Source organism: Hevea brasiliensis, chromosome 6, assembly GCF_030052815.1.
Source record: "Hevea brasiliensis isolate MT/VB/25A 57/8 chromosome 6, ASM3005281v1, whole genome shotgun sequence".
Lineage (NCBI taxonomy): Eukaryota > Viridiplantae > Streptophyta > Magnoliopsida > Malpighiales > Euphorbiaceae > Hevea > Hevea brasiliensis.
In genome coordinates this window covers 99,205,300-99,216,651 of record NC_079498.1, presented here as the reverse complement: position 1 = coordinate 99,216,651, position 11,352 = coordinate 99,205,300, and the positions used below count along the sequence as shown (strand labels likewise).

The 11,352-nt window shown below is 30.3% G+C and overlaps 1 long non-coding RNA gene across 1 annotated transcript; it reads left to right on the top strand.

Moving 5' to 3' along the window:
• The first annotated feature begins 9,400 nt into the window (after positions 1 to 9,400).
• Positions 9,401 to 10,835, top strand: LOC131180855 (uncharacterized). Its single transcript, XR_009149529.1, has 3 exons — positions 9,401 to 9,494; positions 9,940 to 9,998; positions 10,572 to 10,835. It is a non-coding gene; the product is annotated as an uncharacterized LOC131180855 (long non-coding RNA).
• The last annotated feature ends 517 nt before the right edge of the window (positions 10,836 to 11,352 follow it).

The window sequence follows — 11,352 nt, the reverse complement described above, 5'->3', positions numbered from 1 at the left end:
TTTATCATAATTCATATGTGCTATGTATAATTAAAGATTCTCTATGAATTAAATTTAAAAAAATCATCTAATATATTTTAATTCAATAATTAGATACATATCACTCACTTTACCAGTTATGTTTGAGCTTTTACTTTCTTAATTTTTCTATTAAAAAAACACGCTTGCTTTGAAAAGGATTTAATATCGATTAACGTGCGAACAAACATGAAAATATCAACACAACTAATTTAGGGGAAATAAATGTAACACCCCTGATTTTTTATATATTATTATTGGGCTTCGTGTAGGTATCCTCAATTCGCGGAAATTCGACAGTTGTCCGGATCTGTGAATTTCCGGCCAGACAGACCAGCTACCGGAAAAGTCTCCGAATTGGATCGAGGTTTTAGCTACCCCACCATTGTCAGGCATCCCGAGCACGTTCCCGAAGTCGGAATCGGCAAAGGTAAACCCGAACCTTGCTTTTTCGTAATTTTCTAGTGCTTAAATAGGATTAAAAATCCATAAAATATTCGTGGTAGCTTAGAAAATTACGATTCTTTTTGCAATAGCTTAGTAATATTTCTAAGGACCGCGGGGCAGAGTTTTATAATTTTTAGAGCTTATTTGAGGCGTTTTTGAAATAAGGATCAATTATAAGTACTAACTGGAAATTTTACATATTGTGAAGAAAGATTGATTGTATGAGCCCAGCAGGGGCTGTGAGATGTGATTGAGTTGGGTATATATGGATTTAGGATATAGAAGAGTGTTTTGAGCCCTTTGCGGGTTGGGTAGGTCCTAGGTATAGGGAGACTCGCGATTTTCTGCACGACTTAGGACGTATTGGGTCTTTTCTTGATTTGTATTGAGTCATTTGTATTAAATAATTGTAATATAATTGTCGTGAGCCGATGCCTTTCTTCCTCGCCCACCGCCACAGTGATTGCCGTCAAGTCTGTGAGTAAAATATTAATTTTAATTGTAATTTCGATATTATTATATGTTAGCATGCCCATGCATCACTTATATGCATATAATTATGTAGTTAAACTCTAGGCATGATTTATGTTGCATTGATAACTGTTAAAGTGCCATGAATGTTGTTGCGGTAATTTGGAGCAGTGTGCGTGCGTTGGCGTGCGTGTGATGTGGTGTGGACTATGGATAGGACGGGTAGTCACGGCTTGAGTTCTTCGCTGGGACCCTCGATTTGGTTATTAAGTGGAAGTCCGAGCTGAGTTCTTCGCTGGCACCAGGTTGGATTTAAGAGAGCTGTATAGGGGATCAGCTCCCATATATTATGATTGATGTTACAGGGTGCGTGAGTGCTCCAAATTTACTTTTTTTTATGTTATGATGTGAAAATGTTGTTGATGTTGCATTTCACTCTACAGGGTGCATTAGTTTTAGATAGTTATAGAGATTATGGTTAAAATTGATATTTTACTCTCTGAGTCGAACGCTCACTCCTGTTCAAAAATTTTTACAGGCCACAGGAGGATATTTTATTCTGGGTTAACCTGCTTTTCTACTTCGCAGGTTATTTATCAATATTTGTGTAATTTTATTTACTCCTAGAATTTCCGCATGTGTTAGAAGTATTTATTGATTATGGTCTGTAATATTATTATCATGTTGGACCTGTAAACGTATAATGATATGCATGTTTGATGGATTGGATGAGGGAGCTGAGCTCCCATTTATTATTATGAGGATATGAGTATGTGGAGGGTGAGCTGAGCTCCCCAATTGAGTATTTATTGTGTTTACAGGTCGGGTGAGTCGAAAACTCGCTGTTGGAAAGTCCATTTTATGGCCAGACTCTGTCCGTTTGTTTTCTTGATACTGGGCCCAAATGGGCCTTAGAGTTGGGTTAATGAACAGTTAGGCTTACTACGGGCCTCGGGGGCTTTAGGCTGGCCCAGGTCCTAGTGCCGGTCCGGCCCATAGGTTGGGTCGTGACAATAAATTTCTAAAAATAGCCATATATTAGATGTATTACTTCAAATAAGCAAATAAATTTCACATATTTTAAGTGAATAATTGCACTTTCTTCTTATTATTATTTTTAAAAAAAATAATTGTCATTCAATCGGTACATTTTAATAAAATTAATTATTTTATCTCTCATTTTAAAAAATATATTATTTAATTTCTTTTTTTTAGTTTATAAACAATTTAATCCCTAACATTAACTTTTTTTGTTAGTCAAGTTAGTAAAAAAAAGATAAAATAATTATAAACAAAGAGGGAATAGTCAATATATTTAAAAATATTAGACTAAATAACTATATTATTGAAATTATAAAGATTGAATAATTGAGTTGAAAAAAAAATCTTAAAATAATGAGAGGAACTAAAAAATTCATATACTAAAAAATAGAGATATTAAATATTATATTTTTTAAAATATAGAGATTAAATAATTATTTTTATTAAATATAAAAATTAAGTAATAATTTTATTAAAAAACTTGATTAATGAAAAATAATATTTTATATTTTTTTTCTAATTTCTTTTTTCTATTTTCTTTTCACTCACAATCTCCACAATGCAAATTGTATAAACTAATATTTTAATAACTTTAAACTTATTAATTTGAAATTATCAATTTATAATTTGATGAATATTACATTAATATAAATAATTTAAAAATTAATTATTAAAAATTATAAAAATTTTATATTATTAATTAAAATTTAGATGTCTTGTACTAAGATATCGTTTATGTAACTTACTGACATACCAGATTATTCCATGAAATAGCAGCCGCATATATAATTTTCAGTGATAAGTGGCTGGTGGGTTGCCACATGGCAGTGATGGAAGACCTTTGACTGACAATGAGCCGTATCTTAGAGTAGCAGTAAACTGGGCCCTCCCGCTTATTTTTACCATATCCATTCCTATGAGGTCAACCCTAATTCTTGGAGATGGATGGCTCATATTTGATATTTCCTTCTTAATTTCGCTATATGACAAAAACCAAGCAAGATGAGTTGATTCCCAATGTCATGGTGGAGAATCAACTCAACAAGCTACGAAATGACAACCAATCGTGCAAAATCCAAGTGGGAATAAAAATCAAGCAAAGCTTTCAATTGGCATTTTGGGGTTCGGGTGTGTGTACTAATCAAATCAAAGCTTGCCATGTGCCATTAATTAACTTCCACACAGGCATAGCCCTTACCACAAATAAATATATCCTTTTAAATTCAGAGTAAGCATTACTTAATTTAAATTAAATAAATTAAATTAAATTATTTTAATTTAATAATTTAATTTAATTTTTAAGATAATTTAATTTGATTTAATTTTATATTTTAAAACATTTAATTATTTTGATTCGATTCAATTTTGAAGAAAAAAATTAATTGAATTAAACTAAATAGAATTATTTTATTAATTTTTAAATTAATTTATTTTTATAGAAAATTTATGAATTATATGTAATTATATATATATATATATATTATTTAATTTCATTGATTAATAGTTATTGGATTCAAATCAATGTTAAAATCAGATAAATAAGTTGAAAATCAAGTCTAAATTAAAAGACTCATCAAAAATCAAAAATTAATTGGTTCGAAACAAATTAAAATAGACTGGTTCAATTCAGTTTGATTTTTCATTCATTTTGATTCGTTCGATTTTTAAAATATAGTAGTTCAGTTAATTTGATTTTGATAATTTAATTCAGTTCGATTCGGTTTAAACCGAATGCTAAGGTACATTGATGGATATATATGTAATTTCATATACCATCATTATCAATACTGGATTTAATCAATATTAATATACTAAAATTAATGTTAAATTTAATAAATTAAAAACTAACATAATAAATTAATGATTATAAATTTTTATAAATTAGTTTTAGTATATTAGCTTGTATATTAGAAATAAGTCTTTTTAATATTTAACTAATTTGTTTAATATAACTTAAATATCAACTAATACTATTTAATTTTTAGTCATTCTTTAAAATTGATTATTCGAAAATATAGATAATAAATTTATATTATCTATTAAATAAGTTTAAAAAATAATAAAATATTATTACTATTTTTTACCGGGTAAAGGATTATCATAGATTGAATAAACCGAATTTTGATCGAATCAGCTGTATTTTATTTTTTAGATTTTATAGATAACTCGGATTGGCTATAAACCTCGTTCCCAATTTTCTTTTTATTTGAATTAGTTAAATTAGATCAAGTTTAATAACTATAATTATTATCATTACCGAAGTGTTTTATAATTTTATACATTTGCAGTTGAATTAACCTTTTATTTGTTCCAATCAAATTCTAGACTTTTCTAATCTTTTATGGTTGCCTTCTTTAACATTATTATGAACTCCATTGACATCAAGTGGACAAAACTACAATTATTTTCTTAGGTTAAGGTGCGGACAATAAAAATTGTCAAATCATGTTATGTGCGGACAATTTGAAAATTGACAAATCATGTTATGTGTGGACAATTTAAAAATTGCCAAATTATGTCAATAATTGTTTGAATTTAATAAGAAACAGTTAAGATTTTTGTTTCTATTCGATTGAGTTTTGATTGGATTTATCAAATTTTATATTTTTAATTTTATGAGTCACTTAGATTTATTATAGATATTGTTCTCAAATTTTTTTATTAAATTAGTCGAAGCAAACAATATTTGAGAACCACAATTATTATCATTATAAATATTGTCATTTTTTATATTTTTAATTGAGTATAATTAAACTTTTTATTTGTTCCAATCAAATTCTAGACTTTTCTAATCTTTTATAGTTACCTTCTTTAATATGATTATGAACTCCATTGACATCAAGTGGACAAAACTACAATTATTTTCTTAGGTTAAGGTGCGGACAATAAAAATTATCAAATCATGTTATGTGCGGACAATTTGAAAATTGACAAATCATGTTATGTGTGGACAATTTAAAAATTGCCAAATCATGTCAATAATTGTTTGAATTTAGTAAGAAACAGTTAAGATTTTTGTTTCTATTCGATTGAGTTTTGATTGGATTTATCAAATTTTATATTTTTGATTTTATGAGTCACTCAGATTTATCATAGATATTGTTCTCAAATTTTTTTATTAAATTAGTCGAATCAAACAATATTTGAGAATCATAATTATTATCATTATAAATATTGTCATTTTTTATATTTTTAATTGAGTATAATTAAACTTTTTATTTGTTCCAATTAAATTCTAAACTGTTCATAATCTTTTATAGTTAATTTTATACATGTCCAATTAAGTAAAATTAAACCTTTTATTTGTTCCAATCAGATAATAAACTTTCCATAATCTTTTATAGTTGCCTTAACATGATTATGAACTCCATGGACATCAAGTGGACAAAAATACAATTATTTTCTTAGGTTAAGGTTATGTGGACACTAAGATATTGTCAAATCATGTCCATAATTGTTTGAATTTAGTAGGAGAGGGTTAAGGTTTTTGTTTCTATTTAATCGAGTTATGATTGGATTTACCAAATTTTATATTTTTTATTTTATGAGTCATTCAGATTTATCATAAATCTCGTTATCAAATTTTTTAATTAAATCAGTCGAATCAAACAACATTTGACCATAATTATTATCATTATAAATGTTGTCATTTTATACATTTTTAATTGAATATAATTAAACTTTTTATTTGTTCCAATTAAATTCTAAACTTTTCATAATCTTTTATAGTTAATTTTATACATGTCCAATTAAGTACAATTAAACCTTTTATTTGTTCCAATCAAATAATAAACTTTCCATAATCTTTTATAGTTGCCTTAACATGATTATGAACTCCATGGACATCAAGTGGACAAAAATACAATTATTTTCTTAGGTTTAGGTTATGTGGACACTAAGATATTGCCAAATCATGTCCATAATTGTTTGAATTTAGTAGGAGAGGGTTAAGATTTTTGTTTCTATTCGATCGAGTTCTGATTAGATTTACCAAATTTTATATTTTTGATTTTATGAGTCACTCAGATTTATTATAGATCTCGTTATCAATTTTTTTAATTAAATCAGTCGAATCAAATAACATTTGAGAACCATAGTTATTATCATTATAAATGTTGTCATTTTATGCATTTTTAATTGAGTATAATTAAACTTTTTATTTGTTCCAAATAAATTCTAAACTTTTCATAATCTTTTATAATTAATTTTATACATGTCCAATTAAGTAAAATTAAACCTTTTATTTGTTCCAATCAGATAATAAACTTTTCATAAACTTTTATAGTTGCCTTAACATGATTATGAACTCCATGGACATCAAGTGGACAAAAATACAATTATTTTCTTAGGTTAAGATATTGGCAAATCATGTCCATAATTGTTTGAATTTAGTAGGAGAGGGTTAAGATTTTTGTTTCTATTTGATCGAGTTCTGATTGGATTGACCAAATTTTATATTTTCAATTTTATGAGTCACTCAAATTTATCATAAATCTCATTCTCAAATTTTTTAATTAAATCAGTCGAATCAAACAACATTTGACCATAATTATTATCATTATAAATGTTGTCATTTTATACATTTTTAATTGAATATAATTAAAATTTTTATTTGTTCCAATTAAATTCTAAACTTTTCATAATCTTTTATAGTTAATTTTATACATGTCCAATTAAGTACAATTAAACCTTTTATTTGTTCCAATCAAATAATAAACTTTCCATAATCTTTTATAGTTGCCTTAACATGATTATGAACTCCATGGACATCAAGTGGACAAAAATACAATTATTTTGTTAGGTTAAGATTATGTGGACGCTAAGATATTGGCAAATCATGTCCATAATTGTTTGAATTTAATAGGAAAGGGTTAAGATTTTTGTTTCTATTCGATCGAGTTCTGATTGGATTGACCAAATTTTATATTTTTTATTTTATAAGTAACTTAGATTTATAATAGATCTCGTTCTCAAATTTTTTAATTAAATTAGTCGAATCAAACAACATTTGAGAACCATAATTATTATAATTATAAATGTTGTCATTCTAAACATTTTAATTACAACATTTATAATTGAGTATAATTAAACTTTTTATTTGTTCCAATTAAATTCTAAACTTTTCATAATCTTTTATAGTTAATTTTATACATGTCCAATTAAGTACAATTAAACCTTTTATTTGCTCCAATCAAATAATAAACTTTCCATAATCTTTTATAGTTGCCTTAACATGATTATGAACTCCATGTACATCAAGTGGACAAAAATACAATTATTTTGTTAGGTTAAGATTATGTGGACGCTAAGATATTGGCAAATCATGTCCATAATTGTTTGAATTTAGTAGGAAAGGGTTAAGATTTTTGTTTCTATTCGATTGAGTTCTGATTGGATTGACCAAATTTTATATTTTTTATTTTATAAGTAACTTAGATTTATAATAGATCTCGTTCTCAAATTTTTTAATTAAATTAGTCGAATCAAACAACATTTGAGAACCATAATTATTATAATTATAAATGTTGTCATTCTAAACATTTTAATTACAACATTTATAATTGAGTATAATAAAACTTTTTATTTGTTCCAATTAAATTCTAAACTTTTCATAATCTTTTATAGTTAATTTTATACATGTCCAATTAAGTACAATTAAACCTTTTATTTGCTCCAATCAAATAATAAACTTTCCATAATCTTTTATAGTTGCCTTAACATGATTATGAACTCCATGGACATCAAGCAGACAAAAATACAATTATTTTCTTGGGTTAAGGTTATGTGGACACTAAGATATTGGCAAATCATATCCATAATTATTTGAATTTAGTAGAAGAGGGTTAAGGTTTTTGTTTCTATTCGTTTGAGTTCTGATGGGATTGACCAAATTTTATATTTTTGATTTTATGAGTTACTCAAATTTATCATAGATCTCATTCTCAAATTTTTTAGTTAAATCAGTCGAATCAAACAACATTTGAGAAGCATAATTATTATCATTATAAATATTGTCATTTTATACATTTTTAATTGAGTATAATTAAACTATTTATTTGTTCCAATTTAATTCTAAACTTTTCATAATCTTTTATAGTTAATTTTGTACATGTCCAATTAAGTACAATTAAACCTTTTATTTGTTCCAATCAAATAATAAACTTTCCATAATCTTTTATAATTGCCTTAACATGATTACAAACTCCATGGACATCAAGTGGACAAAAATACAATTATTTTCTTAAATTCAGGCTATGTGGACACTAAGATATTGCCAAATCATGTCCATAATTGTTGGAATTTAGTAAAAGGGGTTAGATTTTTTATTTTCTGTACATAATGAATATCATATTAAATTAACATTTATATATTGTCTAATTTGACTTGATTTATATAGTTGAAAGTATATTACTTACCTGACTGATTCAAGTACGAATCACTACTCCTTTTGTAACACTCCAAATTTTATTATTTATGAGTATTTTTGGTATTTTAATTTTATCTGAATTTTAGGAATTTTTTTGAGATTTTTCGGATTTTAAAAATCGGGTTCGATTTTCCGAAAATATAAACTTTGATGATTTTTAAAAATTAATTTAAAGACCACGTGGCAAAACTAAAAATATATTTGGAGTCTACGTATTTTTTTGAGTTTTCGGGAATTTTTTCGGAATTTTTGGACCTCGTTTTCGGTCCCGAGGCAGAGTAAAAAAATTCAAAATTTTGTATTTCGAATCGAACCGGCCGAATCGAACCGGACCGGATCGGACCGATCGAATCGGACCGGTCTCTTCTCTTTTTCTTCCTCTTCCTCCCGCGCGCGACGCTCTCCCCTTCTCTCTCTTTTTTCTCTCCTCCTCCCACGGCCACCGCCTCCTGCGTCCTCCTCGTCAGCGCCGCCTCAGCCGCCCCGGCAGCCCGCCTGTAACGGCCGGAAAACGCCGCGCGAAGGTCCCCTGCGCGCGCCGCGCCGCTTCAGCTTCCTCGGCCAAATCCGGCCGATCCGGTCACCGATTGGACCGGGTCTTGTGTCCAAAACCATCTACTCGGCGAGAGCTTTCCATAGACACCAAGAACGCCGAAATCCATAGAGCGAATTGTCCGATTTTAGCTCGGGAAGATTTTAGCCCATTTCGACTTTTGGGCTAGATTTCTCGAAAACCGTGAATCCCACGAGAAAACCGAGGCCACCAGCACGCTCCATTCGTCGAGAGCTTCGCAACGACATAAATTTCAAATTTTTCCGACACCGTTTTTCGGTGGGTCCCACGGAACTTTGCAGTGTATTTTCGAGCACTAAATGAGCTTAGAAAATTCTGAAAAATTTATGTACTAACCCCCGTGTTATGGGCTTCGTGTAGGTATCCTCGATTCGCGGAAATTCGGCGATTGGACCGGTCTCGCAAATTTCGCCGCATGCACTGTTACCGGAAAAGTCTCCGAATTGGGCCGAGGTTTTGGCTAGCCCCCCATTGTCAGACGTCCCGAGCGCGTTCCCGAAGTCGGAATCGGCAAAGGTAAACCCGAACCTTGTTTTTACGTAATTTTCTAGTGCTTAAATAGGATTAAAAATCCATAAAATATTCGTGGTAGCTTAGAAAATTACGATTCTTTTTGCAATAGCTTAGTAATATTGCTAAGGACCGCGGGGCAAAGTTTTATAATTTTTAGAGCTTGTTTGGGCAGTTTTTGCAAAAATGATCAATAATAAGGACTAAATTGAAATTTTGCGTATTGTGATTGATGACTGATTTGATGGGCCCAGGAGGGGCTGTGTGATATGATTGAACTGTTGATATATGGATTGTGAATATAGAAGTGCGTTTTTAGCCCTTTTGCAGGTCGGGTAGGTCCTAGGTATAGAGGAGACTGCCGGATTTTCGGCACGACTTAGGACGTACTTGATATTTTTCTTTGTTGTATTGAGTCAAATTTATTAAATAGATGTAATGTAATTGTCAGGTGAGCCGGGACAGCCTTCTTCCTCCGCCCAGCCGCCACAGTAATTTGTCGTCAAGTCTGTGAGTAAAATATTAATTTTAACTGTAATTTCGATATTATTATATGTTCAGCATGCCCATGCATCACTTATATGCATATATTTATGTAGTTAAACTCTAGGCACGAATTATGTTGCATTGATAACTGTTAATGTGCCATGAGTGTTGTTGTGGTAATTTGGAGCAGTGTGCGTGCGTTGGCGTGCGTGTGATGTGGTGTGGACTATGGATAGGACGGGTAGACACGGCTTGAGTTCTTCGCTGGGACCCGGTCCTTCGGGGTAGACACGGCTTGAGTTCTTCGCTGGGACCCCGATTTGGTATTTAAGTGGAAGTCCGAGCTGAGTTCTTCGCTGGCACCAGGTTGGATTTAAGAGAGCTGTATAGGGGATCAGCTCCCATATATTATGAATGATGTTACAGGGTGCGTGAGTGCTCCAAATTACCTTTTTGATGTTATGATGTGAAAATGTTGTGTATGTTGCATTTCACTCCACAGGTTGCATTAGTACTAGACAGTTATAGAGATTATAGTTAAGATTGATATTTTACTCTCTGAGTCGAACGCTCACTCCTGTTCAAAAATTTTTACAGGCCACAGGAGGATATTTTGTTCTGGGTTAACCTGCTTTTCTACCTCGCAGGTTGTTTATCAATATTGTGTAATTTTAATTACTCCTAGAATTTCCGCATGTGTTAGCAGTATTTATTTGAATTTGGTCTGTAATATTTTTATCATGTTGGACCTGTAAACTTAAATATGTTATGCATGTTGATGGATTGGATGAGGGAGCTGAGCTCCCATTTATTTTATGTTGATGAGTATGTGGAGGGTGAGCTGAGCTCCCCAATTGAGTATTTATTGTGTTTACAGGTCGGGTGAGTCAAAAACTCCCCGTTGGAAAGTCCATTTTATGGCCGGACTCTGTCCGTTTGTTTTCTTGAAATTGGGCCCAAATGGGCCTTAGAGTTGGGTTAATGAATAGTTAAGGCTTACTACGGGCCTCGGGGGCTTTAGGCTGGCCCAGGTCCTAGTGCCGGTCCGGCCCATAGGTTGGGTCATGACACCTTTAATCTCTTATTAAAAAAAAAGATATTTATCTGTTTCACATGTTATATATACTCTAATTTAAGAGAAATAAAATTTATTTGCTTAATCTTAAACTTTATAAAACTATAATTTAAGTCAAATTAAAATATGAGGTCTTAATAAATTTTGAAGAAAAAGTTGGATTAATTTAGGGTTTTGGGTATATGCCATAACATCTGCATTCATCGCAAGGCAGGTTGAAATACTTACCTCATTAGGGGCTTGTTAGCCTTGTGGCCTGATGAGCAAGCCCACCATTTTTATAGCCTTAGCCCTTAGACAAGT